The sequence below is a fragment of the Anas acuta genome, chromosome 3, assembly GCF_963932015.1.
Source record: "Anas acuta chromosome 3, bAnaAcu1.1, whole genome shotgun sequence".
In the NCBI taxonomy this organism is placed as follows: Eukaryota; Metazoa; Chordata; class Aves; order Anseriformes; family Anatidae; genus Anas; species Anas acuta.
This window is the reverse complement of record NC_088981.1, coordinates 23,004,508-23,031,933: the sequence shown is the minus strand read 5'-3', so window position 1 is coordinate 23,031,933 and position 27,426 is coordinate 23,004,508. Positions and strand designations below refer to the sequence as shown.

Sequence of the window (27,426 nt, the reverse complement as noted above, 5' to 3'; positions counted from 1 at the left end):
TTCATTTTCTAGAGGTAAGGAAAACAGGGCTTTTTATGAAGAAGTTCCTCACATTCAGAGATGTTTTAATGTCTGCTTTAAAATTAAAAAGAAAAAAAAATTAAAATGCTCCAAATATGGAGTTATGTCAGCGTTTTTTTCAGATCAGATGTTATTGCCAAAACCACTGCTTGCAGAGGAAAACTTAGGTGCAGTGCTGCAAAGATGTATCAGAGCTGTGCTGTGATTCTGTATGCAAGACAGTGACTTAAAAAAAGGTCCTCGTATATTTTATGAGCTGCATGTAGATTTCGTGTTCCCATTAATTACAGTTTCTCCTCTTGAAAATGTTAGATTGGAGGGAGAGAGAGAAGCTTATATTACATGTTTCTCAGTGATAACTGATCAACTCTTCCTCTTCATATCCATGCTTTCCCACTTATTAGAGGTTCTATTTTGATACAGTTCAATATCAATTTTTTAAATAAACACTGATTATTTGAGATGAATGTAAGATGTGTAGTTTCTTCTTGCAATTGGATACTGATTTTTTGTGTGTGTGTGTGTGTTGTGGAAAGATAGTTCAAGTGATTAACAGGGCAGCCACCGGAAAAGTCTCTCCTGTTGCGATGGTTTCCTTTCACAGAAAGGTTTTAGATGCTCAGAATGTAGATCAGCGAGGTAAAACAAAATAGACTTTACAGTCATCCTAGCTTGAGATGAGGGATATTCTACAGGGTGGTTGAGGTGTCACTGAACTGTTAATTGAACCATTCCCTGGAGAACAACTTCAGATATTTTCAGTGTTAAAATAGCTTCAGAGCAGGCAGTGGATGACTGTTCAGCCATAGTGTTTTTCAGGCTTAAATATGGCTTTAAATGCAGACACGCAGGTACGGCATCTCTGCGCTTCTTCCTGTGAAGAGACTCTTCTATTGCTGCCCTGGGAGCAGTGTTTTCATCCTGCAGTAATACTGACGGTGCACTGTGAGCCTTTGCGGCAGGACACTGGTTTCTGTAACCAGCAGCTCAAACCAGAGTGATGGGGATGGCAGATGCTCTGGGCACTACTGGCATCTCCTGCTACTGTTTCAACCTCGGCTTGCTGACAGCAGCAGATTGTAAGCGAGGCACTCTGTTGCATTTCTGAATCTGCAAAGAGACTCCTACTCTGATGTCCCACGTCTCCCCAGCCAGGGTGAGACAGCGAGAGGTACTTACACATTTGTGTTCATCCTCCAGATTTCCTAAAGGCATAGCTGTGGAGCTCTGGTCGATTAAGTGAAAAAGGCAAGAACCAGTTTTTTTTGCTTACATACTTCACCGAGAGGCAGTGACTGACCTGTGTTTTGAGGGAAGAACAAAGCATTTCAGTTTCTCTAGCATGTTTTTTTTTATTTTTTATTTCTTTTTTATCTACTCCTTTTGCTAGCTGGTCTGGTGTTTGATCAGTGCTATGGGAGTTGTGCCCAGACTGCCAGTAGCTGGGAATAACCTTTAACTGCTTTGTGTTCAGGCCTGGATTTACACAAAAAACTACCTGGAAGAAAACCTTAGTCTACCTACCAAAGCCTCCAGACAATTAAATGGCAAATATAAAAACTGCTTTCCTTTGTCTGTGAACTCTTACTTCCTTTCTCATGTGTATTTATCATGTAAGTTATGCTTTCTTGAAACAAGCTGTGTGTCCCATAATACCTAGGGAACAACTCAAATATAACCAAAAGAAGAACATAACAGCTGAAATACTGCCCTTGAAATTGAATTTCTGTGCTTGTGGCAATAGAAAGTAATTGTGATGGTCATTGCAGCTACCATAACTGGAGGTGAAGAAAGGGAGAGTGAACAAGTGGGAAAAACCATCTTCCCCTGACCCTACCTCAGAAACTATTAATGATTACACCTTTCACGCTTTTTCTTCAGGGAGCCAATCTATGGATGAGATAGAGAGACATCCAATAATAATTGGATATGGAGACATCCAATAATAATTCATTTTTTTAAAGTTATCTCCTTGAAACTCTAACTTCTAGTAATTTAAAGGCTTTTGACTTGCATATTGTGAAAACAGCATTTCTTTTATGAACATTCTCACAATTTCCACTTAGTGAAAGTAATGATAATGCCACCAGTAACTGCCAGTATCCACAGAAAAATGGGATTCCCATATTATTTAAGGGGAGTGCAATCTCCCTCAAAATATGAGAGTCAGAGGTACACACACTACTGAATACTGAAAATCTTAAGACTAGGTAGCACCAACCTCAACTGAGAAGGGAGGAGGACTCTCCTTGGACCTTCATGTAACAGAAAGGAAACTCAGATTTTAGCCCTAAGCAACTGTTTTTAGAGACAGGCTGGGAACTGGTTCTTTTTAACCCAGGGTCCATTTCAGCATCTTCAAAGCTAAAGAAATGGTTGACTGCTCTGTCAAATCATGTTCCAGGCGGCAAAACTCTTTCTCCTATTAAAAGAAAGAGCTTATTGTCTTGCTTTGGTCCTAAAGATGAGTTTTGCATTCAGACATACCCCCTCCAAGATGAACAGCTACCTGTACTTTGGGGGGCTCATATTCTGCATAAGAGATTCGTAGCTTCAGATTTCATAATGTCTCCTCTCAATGAAGGGAGGAGGTTGCAGATGTATAAGAGGGCAAGAGAACTTCCAAAAATACATCGCATTGCCACAAAACTACTTTAACATATTCCTGCCAGGGCAAAAACCCCTTTGCAAACCACCACAGATTAGACATTAGGGCTAAAAAGTGTGGAACACATTGTTTAACATTTTTCTGCATACTTCCAACTTCAGGAGCCAGTCAAGCTGAGATGACAGCTTGAGATCCCAACTGTGGCTTAGGATACGCTGTGCACCACAGAACTTGGTCCCCATAAAATGCCTTGCTTAGGAATTATGTCCTCTGTGGTGACCTGACTTTCAAAGTTCCTTCAAAATATTCCTAGTGTTACGTGTTAAATCACACTGCCTTAATCCAGAATTTTTTCAACCACTGTTATTGACTAGAAATCCTTTTTAATCATAGAGAGTCACACCAAAGATCTGGGAACCAGATCTGGAGACCGAGCACTGCCCACTGGAAGTTGGAGCACCAAGTTTCTCAGAGAACCCGCCTTTCCCGATTGTTTTTCCTTGTAACTCACATACCCATGCTTCTAGTGTCCTGATTTTCTATCCCTTTTTCTCATGTTTTCCCCATGGTCACGTAGGTAAAACCACAGGGTGGCACGGGCTGTGTTCCTGCTCTGTTGTCTTCCTTGCACAGAAGGATGCTTACCCCTGATAGCCGAGACGCTGGTTTGTACAGGTGGGGAGGAAGATCAGTTCTCTTTAAGTTGGCGGGCCTCTTTAGACAGTTTCTCCACAGCCGAGACGCAGGCCTGTAGGAAAGAGGACAAACTTTCTTCGTATTGCCAGAGTTGTTTAGCCAATTCATCCACTGTGGGTTCCTCATGGTCTTTCCAGGTCATTACTGCCAATGGATCTTGCCTGGGAATACTCCGTAGTCCAATTTCGAATTATACCTTGAAGTGTTCTCAGAATTTTAGAGTAGGTCCATTTCTTCATTACCATGTTTAGATTTAATTCAGTGCGATTCCCTTAAAAATTTGTGTTTTATCGCCATTGTCTTTTGCAAGATGTTTTGGGCAAGATTTTCAGGATTACTTTAATTGAAACAATTGATATTTTTTTGTTTGTTTTGTATATTGTTTTTTATGAAGCCTGTGCTCCTGAAATGGAAATATTTTAAATGGTAACATTTGTGTGTAGTACTGAATTTGTTTGCTTTCCAAGTTGTTACCTACAGATGGAGAGGATAGGATTCTCTGTATTGCTTCGTAGTTAGTCCAGGGGAAGGAAATGTTACTTAAGGCCACCTGAACATTTCTGTCCAGCTTGACAGTATCAGGGGACTGTAGCATGCACCCCACTACAACTAGGGCCTCTATACTCATCTACAAGTGTTCTTTACAACAGTGCAAGTTGATTGAAAATGGGATTTGCTGGGATCTGGTGTGACCTTCTACAGTTCTGTCCCTTGGTGAGCTGATTCAGGAAACAAAATCAGAAAAAGGCTGAAATGAATCATAAGGATGATGTCCAGTAAACTTTCTGTTTTTATCAGGTATTACTAACATAACTACAGGCATCATTTTCTTCTGTATCCCCATGTTCCCTCCTTATTTGTAAAAGCTGTAGCCACTAGATCCTCTCAGTGCTGCCTTTGACTTGCTCTGTGCAAACATTTGGGAAGAGATCATCAATCTGCATGGATTAATGTCTGCCAAGTGACTTGTCAGAGATGGTCCAGGAAATATGATATTGTAGCTGAGGACTAACTCCAGCTTTCAGCCCAGCATTGAATGCTGAGAGAAGTTTGATGTTAAAGCTTACAATTTTAAGATACTGGTAGAAACACTCCTAAATACTGTAGTATCGAGTATTGTATACTTGAGGAATATTATTTAAGTATATTACTGCTTCCTGATTTTTTGCTATGTGCAACTCTCTGTTCATAGCAATGTGATTATAAGTGATTGAACTGATCATGGACTTGTTTATGAGTTTCTGACTTCAGAGATGCTCCCTTCTGCATTAGTGTGTCTCCTTGTAAAGTATTGTTTTAGTTAACTTCCCCTAGTTTATCTGGACTGAAAACAATTCATTTTTGCAGTTTCTTAGGCATTAACACTTGCCATTGAACAATTCACTTTATTGATGTGTGCTGTTGCCAATGTGGACATGACAGAAACGAGCCTGGACTGGTGCAAACAATAGAATTACTTTACCTGGCTTTATACTAGGAGATTACTGCATTTTCCCTGAACTTCCTGGTCTTTTTTAAGTGTGGTGGTTTTACTCAGCTGGGCAGCTGAGCTCCACCACAACCACTCTCTCACTCTCCCTGCTCAAAGGGAAAGGGGGAGATGATAAGATGAAAATGGCTCAAGGGTTGAGATAAGGACAGGGAGATTACTCAACAGTTATCATCATGGGCAAAACAGACTCAGCATAGGGAGATTAATGTAATTAATTACCTATTAATAACAAGCTAGAGCAGTGAGAAACTAAAAATAAACTAAAAACACCTTCTCCCCATCCACCCTTTTCTATGTCCTCCCCCAAGGTGATGCAGGTGATGCCAAGTCTCAATCCACCTCACTGCCCACTTATCCAGGCCACATTTGCTGAGCTTGTCTATGAAGACATTATGGGAGACCGTATCAAAAGGTTTGCTGAAGTCAAGGTAGACCACATCCACCACTCTCCCCTCATCTACCCAGCTAGTCATACTATTATAGAAGGCTTTCAGATTGTTGGTTTTTTTTTTCTTTATTTTTAATTTTTATCCTTTGCTTAAATCTGCTCTCAGAGAGACACAAACAACATCGCTCATTGTCTCAGCTCTGGCCAGCAGCAGGTCTCTTATGGACCCAGCTGAAACCAGCTCTTATCTAACATGGGGCAGCTTCTTGACTCTTCTCACAGAGGCCACAACTGCAGCTCCCTGCTATCAAAACCTTGCCATGTAAACCCAACACATAGAGAATGTCACAGTTCCTTAAGATTATGAAAGAATCAGGTGCCTTTGTGACTTATGAATAAAATCAGTTGCACTTTGATATGAAAAAAATATGTAGAGAAAGTACTATCAGGAGTTTAAATACAAATAGAATCAGAAAGTATTTTATCAAGGATAAAACTGGGAGCATTAAGAATATAAGTAGAATAGATTTGTGGAAAATATGGAAAGATGTTACAGCTAAGCCAACACCAGAGAGCAGCACAGCATGTTAAGAATGCGTTGGGATAGGGAAACAGTGCAAGCTGAAACCCCGGTGTCTGAACTGAGTTTTTCAGAGGTTTCATATTGGCCCAGTTCTAGTCTGGTATCACAGACTTGAATGCCTGTCAGTGACTGAAATGCTTCTGGAACCTCTTAGTTCAGTTTTATCCAGAAGGACTCCAGTCTGTGGGCTCTGAGGCTGCTGTGTGTTGCAAAGCACACAGACAACAGCAAGACTGGCTCCAAAAGCAGATCATCCAAACTGAAACACTAAATATAGAAGTATCACAGAGGGTAGCTCAGTATTTTATCTCTTTGCTAAAGTCAGATGAAGCACATTGACACAGAGAAGGGTTTATATTCTTCAGAGCTGGTTTGTAAGATGAACTGATAAAAGATGTCATCCCACCCATCCAGTAGACACTGTTTATCCTAGTGGTGTTGTGGCTATCGAGAGGCTGTTGATCAGAAGCTCTTGCAGTATAACTGGCTTAACATCCTCACAAAATTCTCTAATAACAATGATTTTAAAAACTCTTCCAGATATAACTTGAAATCAGCCTCAAATCTTAAGATTGTGTCATAAGAGGACAAAGGTAAATCTTATAAGCTATTAATGAAAATATTGACCAGCTCCAAATAAATCCAAGGGGAAACTGAGCTTCTTCTTTGTGCCCCACTACCAAAATCAGTTATTGGTTAAGCATATTTTTTCAATCACAAGGATGCTATTTTGTCGCAATTTAATCTATATTTGTGTACAAATGTACATAGGCAGTTCTCAAGCCTAGTACAGCAATGTGAATTTAATGTCTCTCAGCTCCTGTTCCATTTGGGCAGTTGCTTTTCAAAGGTGATAAATGGCAAGCCCTTGTTGAGCTTTTCCTACTAACAGGTTAGTGTTCCCTGACTTCTGTCTGTCTGGGTGAGTATGCTGGGCATCCACTGCGTTACATGCAGCAACTTTGCTCTCATCAACCTGTATCATTGCAACTGTAGTAGGTTTCTGTACTTGCTGCCCTACATGATGGTAAGAATCATATATTCAAAACTAAGTGAACATTTTAAAATAAAAATGCTGCTCACCACTGTAAGGTTTTTAAGTTTTTTGATTGTAGAATTTACTGTTTAATTTTTGGTCTTCTAAAGAAACAAAAGACAAAACCATATACATCTTTTTGTGTGGGGAGTGAGAGAGGAAGAAGATTCAAGAGAGTATTGGTTTTGCTTCTTATAGATGTCAGTAGTGTTTTTATAGTTTCAAAGAGAATGATTTAAATGCTAAATAAAATATAACCAACCCTTAAAGTATAATATAACAGAGCCAAAGGAAAGTACAACTTGACCAAGTTCAAATGATCAGCTTGAAGACAGATAATTTCAAAAAAAACTTTGAAAAACTTTGTCTCTGGACACGCTCCAGGGCCTCGATGTCCTTCTTGTAGTGAGGGGCCCAAAGCTGAACACAGCACTCGAGGTGCGGCCTCACCAGAGCAGAGCACAGGGGGACGATCACCTCCCTGCTCCTGCTGGCTGCACCATCCCTGACACAAGCCAGGATGCCTTTGGCCTTCTTGGCCACCTGGGCACACTGCTGGCTCATGTTCAGGCGAGCATCAGTCAGCACCCCCAGATCCTTTTCTTCTACACAGCTTTCAGAGTTGCAGTAGCTACCACACTTTGCAAATCAACCGCTTTCTTCCCACTTCCTCATGGTTTAGCATCTGCTTGTGTTTCACACGTGTTGAAAATGCTTAATGAGATTTAAAGTAAATATATAGAATGTCAATTAACTTAGCCCCAGATTTGCATAGGTGTTTAGGTGCCTACTTCCCAATGATATTAAGTGCCTTAATACTGAATATGGAGTTTTATTCTTTTTTGCTGATGCCTCACTTGCCCTTCTTCCATAGCATGGTATTTCCTTTGTGTGATTTGTGTTTAAATTTCATGTTTTGGGGGATAAAGGGATTCATACAGGTTTGTACAAAGAAAGTGTTTTCAACTCAGAGTTTAGAGACACTTCAATGCTACAGATAGATAATACATGTATATATGAACTTCGGATTTTTTTTTTTAATTTATTAATTTATTTAAGACATATTTTGGTCCAGAGTTCAGTATTTAACTCTTACTGAGATTTTGGGACTTCAGCAGTTGAGATGTTCTATTCTGTTCAGGGCAGAGGTCAGGATTTTTTTGTTTATCTGACTCCCAGATTCATAAAAAATGAACAAGTCTAGAAAAAATGATCCAAAAAAAGCATGTGTTTAATAGGCTCCAGAAATACATGGTTTCATATTTGAAAATAGGTGATTTTTTGGAGATCTGTCTGTGCCAGTGGATTTTGATAGCACAATCTACATCATCAATGAGAAGAAGCTTGAAAAAGGAGGATGGGAGGAATCATGGACACATCTGTGCATCCTCAAAAGATGCTGAAATGATTAAAATGTGTTTGTAAGTATTCAAAAGGTAATTTGGTTTAAAACAAAATGAAATGCTATCATGGATTTGAAGAGAACAAATCTATCCAAACCATTTCATTGAATGAGGTCATCTGCTTAGTTCATAAGGATAAAGACATGAAAATTGTATCTTAACTTTAATGATGCACTGACAGTGTCCCACAAGGCCACATAAGGGAGTAGAAAGTATAGTCTAGAGCTTGCTACTGTTTTAGTAATATCTCAAACTGGTTTAGGGGAAGGAGAAAAAATGTATACTTGCAAGGAGTATTTGTTTCTCTGCCGAAATGGAGAGGGGGAGGGTGAAGATGCGCTGTCAAGTGGAATCAAGACGAACATCTGTCCTGGGTTCACTTCTCAAAGTAATTTTAAATAAATGAGAGTTCACAATAAAACCCAGAAATTGAAGAGATGGCCCAAAATCTAAATATGACATTAAATGTAGATAAACTGCAGAATAAGTGCAATTAAGACGATGATTTCACGGGGTGAGAGTCTGAAATAGTTTACAAAATTCTTGTGTTCTTCATTGTGGAGTTTTATAAAAAGATCTCAGTGCTGGTTGAGACTTGCATGATCGTACCTCATTGCAGGAGTTTGGATGATGCTTGGAGGTCCAATCCATATCCATATTTCTGTTGCATTTATGGAGATTTTGTTTATAGAAATTCCATGCAAGAACACAAAGTAGCCTTTGACAATGAAGAGCTTTTGATTAGAGAATCTAATCCTTCAGTTCTTATTCAAACCTGGAGTTTTGCCTGTATGAGGACACAAGTTTAGACTTTTTAAAAGGAGTTTTTCATACTTATGATAAGTAATACTAGCAAACAACATAGGTGATATCACAAGAAGCTTGCAGTCATTTCTCATTAAATCAGCATCTGCTATTTTATTAGTCTGACAAAGCCATATAATTTTGATGGGCTTTTCAGCCATAAAGCTCAATTGCAGGCATATGTTAAGTAAGAGTTGCAAAGATTTCCACTTTTTGCAAGGGTGGAAAAGAGACAGACAAATAGGCATGCGAGTGAAATTCATGTTTCTGTGCATTTAGTCTACTTTGCATGTGGCCCCAGATTTATACTGAGCATACACAAATACTCAGCTGAGTTACAAAAGGAGCAGTTAAAATGTCAAGTGATGATGGTAGAGTACTATCAAATACCACTAGTCATTGGGGAAAGGAGGAGGGGTCTACAGCTCTTGCTTCCATTTGCTTTTCTCAAATGTGCATTTGGTGCAAGTTACTGATATGATGCATTCTTTCTTTATTCTAAGCATTTTTATTAAAGAATTCCTGAATTTATTTCCTTTTTCTCTGGTGACTGAATGGCTCTTTCCTTGATCTCAGCCTTTCATTATGTGCTGGTACAATTTTCTGAAAGGCAAAAATAACCATCCTTCTGGGGGTGCTTGGTGTTAGTCTAGTGTTTTTGTTTGTTTGTTTGTATGTTTGTTTTGTTTGTTTGTTTTAGGGGGAGGGGGGTTCCTCATCAGCATCATTTGCTATATAGGTATAAATAGGTGAGAAAACATAAGAATTCAGACTTTGCTTGCAGTAGCAGCATCTTGTTGTACTAAAAGAAAGAAATGAGATGAGATAACCTGTTAAAAAATGCATTTTACCTTCTAACTAAAGTCTGACCCTTATTTTTACAAGCTGGCCCAATAAAACTGTAAGAGAAAAAAAAAAAAAAGAGAGAGAATGAGAGAAGAGGAAATCAGCTCTGTGGTTCAAGTTATTTCCTGACATTAGGTAACACGTTCATTTACTGTAAACCTACAGTTAATCTATGTCCACAGAAAACTTCATTGTGTGGGGTTGCTTAATCCCATCAGTGTGTTTAGAATTAAGACATTTGAGTGTTATCATCTCAGCTCAAGTCAAGTTGAATGCTGGAGAAACAAAATGCTTTAGGGAGTTAATAAAACTAGAGTTGTCACTTATAGGAGCCTAGCAATACTATTTGTTCAGCTGAATGCTGGGGACCTCTTGCATCCTCACCACCTTGCTGCAGAACAGATGCTGTCTGCAGTCTCCCTAAGTGTGTCTCTGTCTGTGAAGAGATAGAGAAGCAGTTTGGGAGCAGTGCTGAGACATCCTTATTTCCTAAGCTTGACTGGAAGAAATCACTACCTCTCAGGAACTGGAAAAAGTCAGAAATGTTAATTCCCAAGGGAGCTGATGGCCATAAAGGAAACCTACAGCTTCAGGAGTGATAGCACTGTCTCACTTTCTACACCTACATGTAGGTCTTCAAGTCTAAACTACTCAGCCTAGGTGATGGAGATGAAAGAGAATGGAGAGAAACTGGCATCACCAGACTATGAAAGCTTTAACTCTCTGGCTGTGGCTTGACAATATGGGGCCATGGTTGCTCGAGGAGCTCTTCCTTTGGGCTCTTTTTCTCCCAAGAAATTTGTTCTGGTTCTCTGACTGCTGCACAGCTGGTGATTTGGGTGCTGCCTGAAGTAGGTTTCTATCAATCATCCAACTCGAGATCAGTGAGATTACGAAGACACAGAGTTGACTTCTGTATGCACCCTCTTTCTCCAAGGGCATCGTGAGTGGAGAAATTCCCTTCTGAGAAATGCAAAAGATGAGGGGAGACTTTCCTGGCTCATTCTGGGAGAAGACTGCTTTTCCTGTGTCCCTATGTCCCTTTCAGAAGCTGGTAGGCTCCCTTCAGTTCATAAGATGTCCAAGAAATGTGTGGACAGTTTTTTTTGTTTGTTTGTTTTTTTTTTTTTTTTTTTTTTTTTTTTTTTCTTTTTGTAATGTCTTGTCCCTATTCCCCTTTTTAAGTGAAACCATGTTTCCTTCTTGTGCCCACCACAATTGTCTTCAGAAGTGCAACTGCAGGAGATTGGGGTGTGGTGTTGCCTGTGTTGCTGCCGTGGTGACCTGCTCCTTGGATAAGTCATAGGCCACAGCTGCCAAGCCTCAGGTCAGTGTTTTGAAGCTTATCAGACTTCTCAGGCAGCTAAGCTGGCAGCAGACAGGAGTGTTTCTGTAGCTGGGCTTCCTATATCACTGAGTAACCATCTCTGGCATAGGCCAAGAAATACAGCTCGGTTCTTCCACTACTTCCCTGCAGCCTCTTCAAGGAAAGACATGTATCATCTGGCTGGTTTTACTAGAAACAGTGCTGCTTTTTCCTTCTAATTCTGAAAAGTGTAAGGATTTTCAGAGACTGAGCCAGAGACATAACCAAGAAAGTCATCCAGCTGAGGTGAAGCCTGATCTAAGGAATAGAGGTGGCTGCTGATACCTGTTGATTGCTGACTTTTGATGCCTGTGCCCAGATAGTTAGTTTTTGTTGTTGTTGCTATCAAGAGGCAACTGTTTATGGTGAAACTTTTCTTTTTAAAGACCATGTTCTAGTCCCTTCTACATGGAAGATGCTCAGATGCATCAGGCCACCTGAGCACTAGCAGGCTGTCCGTGATTCAGGTAGTGCCCTGTATTGTCCACTTCAGCATCCTCCAGGGTGGATTAAATGAAGTGTTCAACGCCTGCTGCTTACAGTGTTTCTGCTTGCATCAAGTGGTATCTTCACACTTTGCAATGTTGTGGTCTTGTTTCTATGCTAAACCTAAGAAAATTCGGTCCTCTGAGAGGGACGGTAGTGTTGCAGGATTTGGGGAATTTTATGACCAGTTGTTTATTTAAGTAAATCCATTAAGTTTCTGGGTAGGTGCTATGTCTAAGATAGATGTCTAAGATGTACTAATTAACAAAAGGTCTTCACCATAACTCATCTGTGTATTTCATAACAACTGTAGTGGCATCTGCTGGTAAGGCTTACAACTGCAACATTTTCAGTGCTAACGGGTGGGATATCTGTGTATTAGTGTTGGCATTCAGGAATGTTTTCTTACGCTATTTAAAATGCCCTATCAAGGAAACAGAGCTGTATCAAGGACACCTAAAGCTCCAAGTGAACAGACCTTATTGCTCACAGTGACTTGAGATAGAGTTTGGGCTGGGCTCCTCAGTTCTGTTCCAGACAGAACGACCCTGTAATCCATTTACAAGTTCAAGCCTTTGCTTTAGATATCATGGAATAGAATATGCTCACTAATTTTTCATTTACTTATTTTAGGGATTTGCTTTCCCTAAATTGATGTCAGTGCTAGAAAATCTTAGGCTTGCTGAAGCCATCTCTCTTTGAAGTGCAACACAGAGGAAAAATGGCTGAACCCTGTGAATCTGCTTTCCTAGCCAGGTAATTTTGGTATCTTTCTTAGTGACACTATCAAAGAAAGTAGTATGTCCTCAAAAAGGAGAAATGCAGGCAAAAGGAAGAGCCTCAGGAAGTGGAGAGGAGGACTAAAAGAACCTGAAACCTATTGAGGAGGATACAGCATATCTCTGGCTGTGTCTGTAAGCATTTCCCTGGGGTTTATAAATGCAATGTGTGCAGCCTTGTTGTAGGTCCATTTAAGTCATTGATACAGATGCGTAGAAGATGTAATGCAAATTGCTCTTGAATTAATGTTGTTGTGAGGACCTGCCAAATACCATGCAAGTTTGGGGAATTCTATTTCACGTGAAAATGAACTTTCAGTTCAGCTGCAGTGCTCCCAGGCCTTTCTACTTGGGACTGCTTATTTCAAATGCTAAAAAAGTTACTTGTTAGACAGTCATTCAATGATTTAAACTAGCCAGGCAAAACCCTCATTTCTCCTTCCCAGGGCTTCCCACTAGAAAAGATAAAGGATGGTCTAAATTTGACACAAGTAAAAGAACATGACATATGCTTTTTAAACACAGAAGGGATTCAATCTTCTGAAGGTACTGCAAAATTGTATGTTCAGTTTGAAACATCTTTTTATATACAATGTCAGTAATAAATGAGAAGCAGTTGTATTAGCAACTTAGGAGTCCTTGTGGCTCATTTTGTCATATAATTCATGGTGGCACTGTCTGGTACCCAAGTCTTATGACTAAATTTTGTGATACGTTTCAAGCTGCAGATTGCATCTAAAATGGGATTATATGTATTTTTTAAAAAGTGAATAATTTAAAATATCTTTTTTTTCCAATGGGAAGGTGTTAACTTAGCATACCTGACCTCTACAGATGCTCTTTGGGCACAGCATTTCAAATTAGTATAGAAAACATACATATATTTGAAAATTATAGTGGGGAGAGGCTAAATTAGCTACATGGGCCTACTGCTCTACTACATGATAACTTGGCAAGTACACATTGTTGGTGTATAGATCAGAGGCACATAAAAAATACCATTTAACTCTTCTGCAGATTCACAAGAGCCAAGCGTATGTGTAACTTATTTGTTCCTTCTCTACAGTAGGAAACAATAGATAAATAATGTACAGCAAAAATCTGACTAATCTTTGCAAAAGTTCTTGTGCTTAGTTTTGGTGCTATATAAATGAAAACATTTTCTGAAGGACTGTGTTATGTTTTAGGGCTGCAACAACATAAACTCACAACTGTTACTACTATTTTAATAGAGAAAAATTGTATCCTCTGTTTGAAGTTTTTTTGGGAAAATCAATAAGACTGATGCTCTGGTGCAGTATATTCCACTGTGGGGATACAAGAATGGCATCTGTTTTAGAACAGAACAACAAAATGCTTGAAGTTGATCTAAATGATCCAGCATATTATTCTAAAATAACTCTTGCTATACTGTCTGGTTATTTGATTCCTGACCGCTTACTGAAACTTAATTTATTTTTGTCCAAATCCTCTCTTCATTGTGAGCACTTCAGCTCATTAACTTCTCTATGATATTACTGAGACAGCTAGCAGGAAACAACCTGAAGCACAGAAACCACACTGCTGGGACAGCTATTTATACGCACCGCTGAAGGCTTTCATTTGCTGTAGCGGTTAAAAAAAAAAAAAAGCACCACCCTGCCATTTCCTCCCCATCTTTCAGATGGCACTAGCTTGCCCTGATGACAAGCAAGAACTCAATGAAGCTGGAATCGCCCCTGCAAACCTTCACACCAAATAGTGAGCATGTATGTCTGCCTGGCACAGCTTCAGGAACCTGAGTAAATTCATTTCCTTATGAAGCACTTAACCACGGATCATCTGGCTCCACAAGAAAATTGTAAATCGGTGTTTTACATGAACTTTCACTGAACCTGAATTGTAGTGCACATATTTACCACCTCCACTGTTTTCTGCAGTAGACAAGTCCTTCTTGTTAGCCAGACTACTGTGGAAGAGGGTCTGATTTCATGAAGCCCAGCAACCCACATGTAGAAGTTGGCCAGTCCTGAATACGTAGCTGGTGCACAGACACAGGTTAGCTGCACATCCATTATATATCAAGCATCTTGCGTTTCATTTACTACTTCCAGACATGCTGAGAACAAATCTGAATTTCACCCAACTTACTGAACTTGAATCTTGGTTCAGTTTGCCTCTGGGAATAGGAATTGTCTTGTCTGTAATGCTTCTCCTGAAATCTTGTATGGCAACTGAGGTTTAATCAAGAATCTAAAGAATTCTGGCAAGAAGTCTCCAAAACTGATTGGAGAATTTGTTTTGTAAAAACAAATTGTTAGATTTTCAGGAAATCAAATTCATGATAAGAAGTACGTGCTGCTTCTTAGGGTGGAGTATGGGGGTGTGGTTAGGGGAGTAGGAAAGACAGCAGTAAATGACCACCTATCTACAGAAATCTGCAGGTGTACCTGTACCCAGAAAGTCTGCAGCTACACTGCTATTTTCTGTTTTTGTTTGTTTGTTTTTCCCTAAGGCAAATGCTGGAAGTTTTGACGCTGTTTTGCTGCATGTTTGTCTAGAAGTGTCTTCTGTAAATGGGATGCAACTAAAACTGATAGGCTTCAGGATCTAGCATTAAACACTGTCCCACCCTGAAATCAAAATGTGCACATCTTGCTACCAAGCACAGCTGATGAAGCCACAGAGATGACACTGTTTTGTTCATATAGAATTTCTGATATATTTAAAACTTTATTTTTCCAAAGACTACCAACACTTTAAAAATGTCTTATAAAACATAGATTTCAGTGTGCCATAAATTATACAGTATCAGTAACTCATGACAATTGGGGGGTGGGGGAGGGATCAAGATTTAAATTATTCTGCCCCTTAAGGCTTAGGCCTAACCAGAATGATTCTTTTACTTAGAAATGCAAAAATGGTCTAGAGAAAGATTCACATTTGAACACTCTCTGAACTTCATGGAACTTTGTGCTTTAAAGTATTTCTACTGAAGCTGATGTCTGAACTGAAGTAGTTCGGTTCTATAAATGAAGTGTGTGGGGATGTGTGTGGGAGGTCCATTTATTGTTCAGGTTGGACCCAACCACAAAAATACAGATTATAGTTGATGATGAGCTCGAATAAAAAGCAATGCATTTGATTCCCTCCTGTCCCAGCTGATCTTTCTACTCCTTTCAGATGTATGGTTATTTTCCTCCAAGTTACTGTATGCTAGTATTGTTCTTATCTATACATTCACTTGATTATGTGGCTGTGTGCTGAGCCTGTCATTTACGTTGCTGTTTCATTATGTGCGTAATTATTTCTCTGTGGGCAGCCAGAACTGCTAATGATGATGCATCAATTGCTGCTACTGTGAGAGCTGAGAGCAGAGTGTTAACTTCTGCAGAGCATAATTAAAGTTAAATGCATGTATGGTGAGAACAATGTAGGTTAGAGCATTCTCAGAATTGCTCCTTGCATGCACTAACTGTGGCTGGTTATTTTGGCATCAAGTTCACAATAGCTTACTCCATGAGGGACCTTTGAGTTTACTGTGCTTCCACAGAAAGCATCTTGTCGCCCATTTGTAATGTAGCTTTTGATTTGTGCATCTTATGCAGATTCTGATGAAATCTGTTCCTTCAATGGGGTTGTGATAAGCATATTTGTCCCAGTTCTCCATACAGACCCAAAATCCCACAATGTTTTTCTTGCTCCCAAAGTAGTGACTGTACTTTGCTCTTGGAAAACGTGCCAAGAAGCCAGGATTAAATCCACAAAATGAATGCCACACAAAACAAACAGAGCATGATCACATAATGGATAAAAGAGATGTAAGGATGGAGAATGATGTACTTAGTTACATCTTGGTTAATTAGTTTTGCCACTGAAGTGCACATGGAGAACCTCACGTGTCTCTGTTGCAGGCAGTGTCACTGTAGCAGCATTGCAGCAGCCATCATCCCCAAGCAGGTGTTGGAGAATGGGGTCCTCATGGGCTTCTGGCTTGAGATGAGCTCCGGGTCTGTGTGGAACCTGGTCCCCAGAAAGTTTGTGGAGTATTTGGAGGCCATCCTGGGCCTCACAGTTCAACTGGCTGCAAAATGATGCTACTGTGAAGTATGGGTTGAGTCCAGCAAGTTAATGGAAACTAGTGTATTTTTTTTCCCTACAGGGATGAAGTCTTTGCGTGCCATTTTTCTCACTGATAATTGGAAAGCTAATTGCAACGTGTCTGACAGTCAGAGGTCAGAGCCTAGCACTGATTGCTTTGCTTTCCTCTGGTCTAATTGCAGCACCTCAAACCAGAAGCAATACCACACATACACAGTGAACGCTTTAGCTTGCACAAGAAGCACCTGTAAATAGTCCCTCATGTCTTGAGAATGTTGTCATCTTTGGTTTAGCTTCCAAAATTGCTCTGGAAGCACAGTGCTTTCAGCTTTTGATGAGAAAAGCATCATTTGCCTTGAACTCCCACACTACTCTGTGGCAGTCCATCAGAGAGGGCTGCTGTTGGAGTGAAAACATTCTCACAGCCCTGGCAGATGTGAAATGCTGTTTTAGCTGTGCTTGTGGTTTTGTTTTTTTTGAGGGAAGTGAGCCCAAGAATGAAGGGAGCTAACTTGCATGTCCCTCTGCCAAGTTGTTTTGTGTGACCTGAAGGTTATTTATTTTGAAGCATTTGGGTTAAATACCACAACCCTCGGAGCACATGCCTCTAGTTGCCCCCAGATACACATTTTATAGAAGCAAACTGTGTGGCTGCTTTGACATGGAGAAATACCCTTTAGGGTATAATGTAATAGTAACAGTGGCACAGGGCAACCCTTTTAACTCAAGCCAGTGCTGTAGGCATCATCTCAGATGTGTGTGACAAATCCTAATTTCCATGTAGAACATGGAAGAATCGTTTTACCAAATATCATTCCCTGTTTGTCTGTCCCTATGCAAAAAGTAAGTTCTGCCTGAGGTCACTTTTGAACAGCTTCCTCAGAGAACAGAAAAAAAGCAACATGTGTATTTGAGAGGGTGGTGGATGCAGGGTTTAAGAAGCAATTGCATCATGCAGTCATCTAATTCTTGTTCAGCTAACAGGTAACTTCTGCAGCCACTGAGCTGTTTATTTTTAACCAGTCCTAGATGCTTCCCTGGAACACTAGTAACAAAAACTCTTCAGACAGAGGCCACAGGAGCTGTACCAGACTGAATTTGTTGCATAAACTTCAGCAGACAATGAAAATTTAAATGAAACTTTGTGTAAGCACTGGACAAAAATAACTTAAAAGGCACCCTAGAAGACTACTAAGGGACATCAGCAAGCACACAGCAACAGCTGACTGCAGTGGTGGGACCATGCCTACCCAGCTACGTTCAGACAGCCTCTGCTCCCCACCAGTTCAGCCATCCATTTGGGCTCACGAACCACTATGCTTGGTCTGCCCCCTAATTACCTGGTTGTAGAGACCAGAGTGCTTGAGTTTAGCTTTCTGCTCTGAGGATGTCCAGCTGAAAACTGTCAAGGTGATTGGGTGGTCATTGCTTGCTGCAGGTGTCGAGACGTGCTTGTACTGCTGGGACAGCCAAGGGGGTAAGTGCTCTTTGTCACCTATCGCCTTCCAGAGGGCTTCAGTACAGAAGGATGTAAAGGGACAACTGAGAGGAGGGACTTAGAACGAAGGAAAAGGAAGAAACAAGGATTATTTTTTTTCTTGAACATTGTATTGACTGTTTATTCCTAAAATAAACATTCAGCCTGTTGCGCTTAATATCTACAGGGAGCTAGCTGGTCAGCAAGGCAGGACTTAAAACATATGCACATAAAATAGACAGGTGAGGGGACTATTGGTTCCTAGCTTGGTAATAATTGTGCATAAATGACAGTGGTTGAAACATGTACTCTAAAGGAACATGAAATATGGTAATACTTTCCAGTGAGTCACAGAATAATATTGCTTTTTTTTTTGTTGTTGTTGTTGTAATAGACGTGTCTCCAGCTTCCATCAGTTTGGGTGAAGCTCTTGCTCTAGTTTCTACAACAAGATTCTTCCTTAATATACTGTGTATTTGTTAGTTTTATCCCTAATACTGTTACTATTTTGTTCTGTGTCATATATACCAGAGAGTGAATGTATCCTAGATTAGACTGTATGGAGTGGACTGTAAAGGTTCTACATCTGTGACCAAACTAGCTGAATTTTATGCAAAAAATATATAGTTCTCTAAGATTTCTCCCCTCTGCCTTTTCCCATTTTTTTCCATGTTGTATGTTTATGCAGCAAGCCATTACTTGAGATAACAAAACAAAAAAAACAGAAGCAGCTCACCACAATATTGGTGTTAGTGGCTGCTTTGAGACCATCTCTGAAAATCACATTTTTATTGCAAGGTAACAGGTTGCACTAAAAAATAAAATTTCTGATTCTAACTTGCATGTCTTCCAGCCTTTCTTCCTTCTTGCTTTCCAAGTATGACCCCATATACTTTGTAGCAGGTCTCTGATTTGGGATTGTTCTCGCAAAGTCACTCAATAATTTAGTGATAACTGGAAACACATTTTGGTTTGTTAGTTTGTGGTGGTGCTGTTCTAACTGGCATAGCTGCTGGCATGGCACAGTGCTGCTTTTTTCCCTCCTGGTTTCCCTTACTCCATGGTGCAGCCAATTACTTACACCCGAAGGATGAAATTTGGTTCTAGTTGCAGTAGCTTAAGGGAAATTGTTGTAACAAGCAGGATTCCTGAAGAAAGCATGCCACTGGCTAGGGCGGCTGCTGAGGATGCAAATGTTACAACAGTTTTCCTGTTTGAGGAGCAAAACAATAAGGCACAGACATGCTGCTTGTTTGCATGCTTGTAGGCAAATTTTTTGTGTGTTGAATGTGCTGAAACTTATAAACTAGGTTTTAATTGCACTGTGTAGATTGCAAGTGAAAATGACTTTCCAAAATTCCTGAGAAAGCTCAGCCATTTTTACCATGTAAAACTTTTCTATATAAAATTTCTGAAGTGTTTCTTTGCATTGCATATCTAACAAATGTATTATGTATTGTCTAACAAATGTATTATGTATTGTAAATACACAAATTATAAATTAAATTTATAATTGTAATTGTGCACAATTTTGTGCAATTATTAATTTGTACAAAATATATATTAAAATTGTGTGATATGTAGCATATATAGTCACATAAACATTTATAAATTTCTTATGTGTTTATATATGCCATATCCTCGTGTTCATAAATATGAGAATCTGTGTTTATTAAAAAAAAAACACACACACACTTAAAAGATCTCTAATTTGCTTAGTATCATTTGCCAACTATTGAGTCAACTTAGGCTGTTCTATAGTGTATGACTCATTTCCTCTCTGGACCCTTGGGAGCTGTGGTATTTTGCCTATTTTCATGCACATGAAAAGCAGTATCACACCTCGCTACTGCTTTTTGTTTTCAAATTTACATGTGCTGGCTCTAATACGCTAATAACAAAAAACAGTTAAAAGAAATAGGATAAGCATGCATAGTCTAAGGACTAGGAGGGCTCTAATTTTGCAAAGGACAGTCAGTGGATATCACTGGTGCTTATTGCTATTTCAGAACCATGGCCTAATGAGGAAAGCAAACTAGAAGCAGGACTCCCCTTTATAGCTAAATGCTAGCAAAAGCCTAGGCTCTTTGTGTCTCCTTGATACAGGAAACCAAAATGAGGAAGGAAAGAAAGGTTTGAAAACTTAAGCTTAATGAACAGAGCTGAATATATAAGATGGTGCCAAAAAAATCAGGGTTTTTTGCCTTTTTTTTTTTTTTTTTGTCTTATTTTGGGAAAGTTTGTGTAGAGAAACTGGTTTATCCCCCGTTTGGAGGATAAATTATCCCAGACTGGAGCACTGGGAGATTTGCAGTAGTTTGAAAAGAGGAAACTCATCTTCCAGAGCAAAGGAAACTTGAGAAGGGTCACCAACTGCTGGTAGCTGTAGGCAGGAAGAGAAAATCATCTCATCTTGAACTTGAAAGCAAAACTCAATTTCAAGTGAGAACTGTGTCAGCAATGGGAGTGGCTAAATTCACAGTTTAGGCAACCCATGCCTAACCCATGTTTATTTAAGTGTCAATACACAGGTAAGAAAGCGTTTGGAGGAAGATCTTTCCCAGAGATTTTCTTTTGAAGTAATGCAAGAAGCCTCCCCGCACTTTGTGTATTCATGAAGTAGATGTTTTTAGGATGAGGGCTGCAGCTGCCAGCCAACGTGCAGGACTGCAGGGGGAAGGTGGGACTGCAAGTGAGAGTGTTTCAAAAACTGTCCTTTGTGTCCTGAACGTTGTAAGGTGTTTCCAGATACACTGAACAGGAAAACTTCTGCAACTCCGCTCTATCCCCTTACCCCAAGCCTTTGTAAAGCTCTCATGACTATACAAAGAGATTTTTTTCATGTCAGGGTTCTGGGTGATGCTGCTTTATCCTCCTCCCTTTTTGTCTGCACAGAGAAAGGATGAGTGCTTCAAACTAGAAAATGCTTTAAAATCCCAGCTTTGAAACAAGGCTGGGGGGTGCCGTAATAATCTCTTCATTTCTGTTTAGCCTTGCCTGAAAGCTATCTGCAGAAGCAGCCCTGACTTTTTGTTGTTGTTGTTGTTGTTGTTGTTGTTTGTTTTGCTTTGTTTTTGCCATTGGCAATTGTTTTGCTATTCTACCTGGGAACTTGGATAGTCCAAGGAATCATTTTGCAGCCGTCTGGCGCAGACCACAGCTTCACCAAAAAGCTGGTGCAATGTTGGCAAAGGTCATACATCAGGGAGATGTGCTCCAGATAGTATTTTTATGTAAAGCTAATGGAAGAGGAACAGAAAATAAAGTGAATTGGCTATTTTTTAGGTTGCTGTGTGGTTTTCATACTTGGTTCCCCAACAGCCTTTGTATGGGGAAGGTTTCCTGCCTTTCTTTTCATCATCAAAAGTGTGTGTGTGGCAGATGAGTAACTCCAGGTCTTTGTTGTAATAACCCCTGGGCCACACAACAGCAGCTTCACCTTAAAGAAATAGAGTGAGAAAAAGGGAAAAACCCAGTCTGATGCAATGCTAGGGTTTGTGGGTCCCCCAGAGCAAGGGCTCAGCATAGCAAGTGTGTTGCAGTAGGAAGGATCTATCCAGGTTAGGTTAGCCGGAGTAATTTTGAAGGGAAAGCACACTTCTGAAGCAAATAGAGTGAGCCGTATTGCCTGTTGGCATAAATGCAAAGCATGTATGACCAGGAAACATCTTCGTGTTTGTGCATGGGAGGGTGCTTTCAGGTCAGGTTTTCACTGAGGTTCATTTGTAGCCAACAAAACTCTGGCTCCCTCCCACCTGTATTCAAATCATTGAGGTTATCCTGCCCAGCAGCCTGCTAGGAGGAGGTTGTAATTTCATGCAACTCGATGCCATGTGCTTGCATCTGGTGTATCGCTATTTATTTTGTATTTGATATTGTATTTTAAAAATATGTATCTTAAAGCAGAACCCTGTAACCTACTGCCCATGAGATTTCCAAATACGCTGTATGCGCAGCAGTCTATTTCTGGCCCTAAAATACTTGTCAAAGCTCTCTGGGACTGTGCAGGTCCGTGCAGAGCCGGGCAAATTGTTTGTTAGCTGGCTGAACCACCCTACCAGGACACCGAACCAAGGCACTGATGTCTGCAGCAATGCTTTCTTTGAGAACAAAGTGTAGTTTCCTTTTGTGTGTATGTGGTTAAGTAGTGTAGAACAAATAAACATTGTGTGGGAATTGGTAGTAACAGAATGTATGTATTTATTTAATGTCTGAATCACTTGTTTCAATGACTTGTTGCCTTGGGAATGCCTGAGATTGCCACCGAAAACGTGAAAATTACATATACACCCATGGCGGGTACAGATGGCTGTTGCATTAACAGCCAGGGATAAATGGGGAGAATGTAAGAGAAAGAGGAGAAAAGAGAAGACTGAAGTCTGCAAGTGTCTTTGCCTTTTATCTGTTCCAAAGTGTTGGCTCACTGAAACTTCTCATATTAGTATTGTCTGTCATCACTCCTGTTCCGGGTGTTAGCTGCTCAGTGCTCAGCCAAAATTTGAAGGTCAATTTGTGTGTTCTAAATGGTCCCCATATCACATGTTGGTGGTAGGATAGATGTGTAATCTTTACAGGTAGGGAAGGAAGGTAAGAAAGATTTATGAAAATGAGGGTGGTATAAGGCAAGCCCTGAGGGGTTCTGATTCATTTACTGGAATTGTTCCTGGTGAAGCTAACTTTCTGCAGATATTCTTATGACAATTTTAAAAGTTTATAACAATTTTAAAGTGGCAGGCACTGACAGGAAAAAAAGTGAACCAAGTCCAAATGCCAAGTGCAGGGTTTTCAGTTTTGGTGACCGCATTTGAACGAATCTTCCTTTTGTTTCTTGCCAATGCTTCTGTTTAAACACTCCATCTTGAAAAAATAGATTGGAAAACCTACATACATGGATATATTTCAACATGCTAGTAGAAACATAGACGTTGAAGTTCAAAGTTTAAAAGATGTAAATTACTGTATGTAAAAAATAATAATAAAAAACCAGTTGAACAGGTTTTATGAAATAAGTCAATTTAATTGAGAGTAGATATGCAGCAATAGCAGCTCATAAAGCCAAGGTATGTGAGTTCATCTTTTTTTTGGTGCATTGAGCTTACATCTCTGTTTATCATCAAATTATTTTCCAGCAGTCTGCAGCCCCGCTGTCCATCCCTGCATGGATCAGCACGAGCAGCTCTTGCAGGCTGCCATGCCATTTGTGAACTTGGTACCAGCAGCATGCTGAACTCTTCATTTTTGGTACAAAGCCCGTTAAATATTACTTTCAGCTATCAAAATAAGTTGTGCCTACTGTCAGCGACAGGCAGAAGAATCATAAAGTGGTTAAAAAAATAAAGCTGGACAGCCAACATTTTTGTGGGCAGAGCTGTGTATGTGTGTATATAAAGATTCTGAAGTGACAATTTATTTTTTTTCCAGGCACCAGAGAACAGATTTAGGGGTGCAATATGGTTAATGTGCTGGGGGTTGAGGCCAATTTTTTCCCTACATCCAGCACAGTTTGTCACACAAGAAGCAGGGGAAGGTATCTTCTGTCCCTCCTGTCCTGCTGAGATTCCAGATGGCTGCAGCACATCAGCTGAGGTTGCTCTCTGCTCTGCAATGCCTTCTTGAAGACTAAAGGTAATGGATTCAAGAACTAGAAGCCTACTGTGAATCTGTTTGTGAGTCAAGAGATGCTTGAAACCCAGCAGTGCCTTTAAAAAATATTTTAAAGTAATTAAGTTTTCGTCGTTATTCTAGAATTAAAACCACTTTCTGTTTAAACATTTACAATGCATGTAGCTCTGACATGTCTTAAAAATACTAAGAAATACTGTAGTATGTGTTTACTGTAATTTTTTGAAAATTGACTGCTTCAAGGGCTTCCTGCTGGAATAATTTAACAATCATGCTGCAAAAATAGGAAGGTAAGAAGCCCAGCAGAAGACAAAGCAGCTAAAACTCTTATTTCAATACTCATTGCTTAGAGAATCTAAGAATCAACTTCCCTTGGTCAATACTGAGCCTTATTTATAAATTCATATACAATACAAAAAGGAAGTTTGGACTACTGTGGAGATCAAAGTTTCAACGTTTTTTTTTTCTTACTCCTGTTTAGAGAACTGACGTTGGTTTGCATGTGTCTGTATCCCTCTCCTTATTGCTGAGCGCAGCACTTGTTGATAGCCTTGGACAATTTTTTTAAAGCTGTTTCTGAAGATAAACATTTTGCAAAACTCCCCAGAATGCAAGTGCTCATCTTAATTTACCCAGAGCCACACTGTCTGTTAGTGTGCAGTTTCTTCATATGGTTTTAAGTTCAAATTTTCTGTGCTATAAATTAAGATATAATGGGAAGCTTCTTCCCTGATTAAGGGTGAAACCCCAGCCTTACTGAGGCATGTGGAAACAAAGCCTCTACAGATTCTGTTCAACAAAATTCAGAGGTTAATCCCAAAACTTCTGCTCCTTTTTAAAGAACCATTCTATCACTGAAAAATAAATAAATAAAATTCTATGCACTAATCTAAACTATCCCTAAAGTGCCTGATCACATTCACATTCTTTAATCTTCACAATCATGTTTTTTTTTTTCTTTTAATGTATTGTCCTTAGTTTTTCCAACAGCATTTTCAGAAACAGAGGTGATTATTTTTTTGTCAATGAGCAAAATCGAGTCTGCCTTTTCTTTTATGTTATATTTTATGATTCAAAATGCATGGTGCATGTGTTCATCAGTGTATACTCATCTGCAGCAGCTGTGCGTGTTGGGAAGGCAGCTGCCATCTGGGAGATTTCTTCCTCTAATGCAAATAGTGGAGATCTTTTCACTAGACAGGCTAGGAAAATTTGATCATATATAATACTAGAGAAGGAGAGAAAGTGTAGTGTGTGTGTATATATATGTGTGTGTGTGCATATATGTGTATATATATATATACACACACATTCTATAGTCTGTATAGAATAGGCACATATATATAGGACACATACGTATATAAATGTTTGTGTTTATTGTAAGGTGGAGTTTTTAAGTATGTGAGCCATATGGGTGTTTTCTTCCACAGAGGCAAAGAGCTAATCAAGAGAGGAAATAGAAGCTAATTACCCCACCCACCTCTGAAGCCTCCGTTAAAGCCATTTATCATCACGCTTCTCAACTTGCTTGGGTTGGCAACTTTATAGGAGGGCTGTATTTTGAAGCCTTTCTAGACTACCTATAAAAATAGTGGTTAAAACCAAAACAAACAAGCAAACAAAATACCCCAGAAAGTATCAGCAATACTTGTCTTAAGCATAGAGATGGCTAGGTATGGTTCGGATGCACATTCACTGGGCAGTTAGGCTATTAGATGTGTGACTGAAAAACATCAGCTTTGAACAGAAATGTTGGAGGGGTTTTTAGAGCTAAACAAACTGAGGAGAGTTCATGATCAGCACCAACTGCTGCAGTGTGCTACAGTTGTATTTCCCAAATATTGCAAATCTTTGTACCCTTAATGCTGCTGAAGTGGTTTGATGAATTTAAAATATTTTTAACCCTGTGAAATATAAACTGATATTAGTATCAGATTTTTCTGTAAAACGAAAAACAGAAAGAGAAAAAATATACACTGTAAAAATTATTATGTAACAATGAAAAATAAAGGTTAAAGGATTTATAGTAGAACTTCACATTTCAGGAAGTGTTTACAGATCATTAACTAAAGAAAACAGGTTGGATATTACCTCAGTTAAGTTCCATAGACTTGACTTTAGCTGAGGCCCCTTTTGTGGGACCTGAGTTTTCATATGGCATTTAAAAAGGATGCTTTTATGAGCCTCCAGATGTATTAGCTAAATAGTTGGTACACACGATATTACCCGTCATTTAAAATATTGCAGGCAGCAGTAACTTGGTTAATAACAATTCAGGGGACTCAAAATGTCACCAATTCTGAGTTGTAAGTCTTGGAATATTAACATCAATTAAAGTTCACAAGCTTTTAAAAATATCTTTTGATAGATTAAATCGTTAAATTAAAGATAATACAGATAAGACACTAAAGTTAAGATAAGATAATACAGATAAGACACTAAATTCAGTGCCTCTAGTCTTAGAGTGTGAAGTACCAAAATCTTAAGGGAGCAAGGGTGTCTTGCTTTTTCAGGTAGGTGTGATATTGTAGTGCTTAATATTTATTGCTAAAATTAAAAGCTGGGGAATTCTTTTCTCAGGTTTATGTTGTGGGATCAAGATGCTTTGTGTGTTGATTGCAAATTTATGTTTCTGAGTTCTTTATAGAGACACAGACAACCTAACCAGCAGCAGTGCACAGGTAATATCTTGGAGACGAAGGTCTGACTGGTTTCACATTTGTCCCATTTAATAGCTGATCTGAGATGGTCCAATCAATATATCTAAAACAATCTGTCAAATGTATACCATTACAAGCCTGCCAGTAAACCTTTTGATAATAACCAGCTCTAAATGGCACCACAGCTCCCTAATCCAGGTTCAATAAACAAATCCAAAAGAAAAACATTACTCTGAAAGTATATTTATTCTCTAAATGAGATTACAACTGAAAACCTTCATATTTAAGTATATTAATTGCAGGCCTCTGTTGCCAACAGAATGAAGCAGACTCATTCCAAGCATTAGTTGCTGTAATTAGATGTCTACTGTAAACAGCTCTTAATGTTATAATTGTAAACTGTGCAGTAGTAAAACAAACAAACAAACATAAAGTTAGCTGGAACTAAAACCATTTATTATTTGAAGCCAGAAATGAAGCTTCGATTGCATTCTTTCACATAGTAAATTGTTAAATGTCTTTCAGATAAAAGCTGATTGCTTTCATGCAGCTAAAGAACAAATTTATTCTGACAGCACTTATTTAAATTGATGCTTAAACGTTACTCTGTTTTTATCAAACCATTAATCTCACTTAAATGTCTTTTATTTCATTATATAATGAAAAATGACATGAATGACTATGAAAATACAACCTTTGTTTGTTTGTTTGTTTGTTTGTTTTAAAGAGGAGGGATACAAAATAAATACATAGTTCCTGGGAAAATAAGATCACAAATAGAGATGTAGACAAAGCAGCGATGTTTAATGCCTTCTTCGCCTCTGTCTTCGACATTGGTGATGGATTCTGGGACCCCTGGAGCCCTGAGTTGCAGGACTGAGACTGTGGTAATGAGAAATTTCCTACCAACCCTGGACTTGTGTGGGATTGGCTCCTCCAGCTGGATGCATATGAGTTGATGGGACCTGCCGGGCTTCATCCCAGGGTACTCAGAAAACTGGCTGATGTCATCACAAGACCTCTCTCAATTATTTTTCAGCGGTCTTGGGAATCTGGAGAGGTCCCAGTTGACTGGAAGC

General features: G+C 39.3%; 1 long non-coding RNA gene across 1 annotated transcript; it reads left to right on the top strand.

The window, feature by feature from the left end:
- Positions 1–11,066: 11,066 nt before the first annotated feature.
- Positions 11,067–15,869, top strand: LOC137853591 (uncharacterized). Its single transcript, XR_011094587.1, has 2 exons — positions 11,067–12,485; positions 14,172–15,869. It is a non-coding gene; the product is annotated as an uncharacterized lncRNA (long non-coding RNA).
- The last annotated feature ends 11,557 nt before the right edge of the window (positions 15,870–27,426 follow it).